Below are 494 nucleotides of genomic sequence, written 5' to 3'. Positions count from 1 at the left end.
ATAAAATAAAAATTTTATATAATAAGCTGAGAAACAATTGAATCAGTCGTTCCGACGCCTTCGACAGATAAACGGGTTCGTTTGCATGCACACAGGCGGAGCGCATTTGTAATTTATGTCAAGATATTGCCGAAAAACTGCAGAGCGAGTAAAAAAACTCACTTAAACAATAGTATAAATATAATTCTTTGACTAATAAATGCGAAAGTACCTAAATTCGCAGGACGTTTACCTATTAGTTCTCCAGGTAGTCGGAGAAGTGAATTTGGATGCAATTCATAATGACCAATAGAGGTTGAAACACCGTGGAAAACAACGCAAAATTAATGTGTAACTCTTGAACTTATGCATCATTTCATTCCTATGAACGCATGAAATTTTTTATTTCATTATGCGGGTTGTGATTGAAAAATTCTCAAAGAACCAGCAGCCAGGCGCGCCTTTGGAGAAAGTCGACCGACTGAAGCTGAACGCCATATTGTGTTTGTCGTTAG

The sequence above is a fragment of the Hyalella azteca genome, unplaced genomic scaffold (genome assembly GCF_000764305.2).
Source record: "Hyalella azteca isolate HAZT.00-mixed unplaced genomic scaffold, Hazt_2.0.2 contig13331, whole genome shotgun sequence".
In the NCBI taxonomy this organism is placed as follows: domain Eukaryota; kingdom Metazoa; phylum Arthropoda; class Malacostraca; order Amphipoda; family Hyalellidae; genus Hyalella; species Hyalella azteca.
This window is presented reverse-complemented; position numbering follows the sequence as displayed.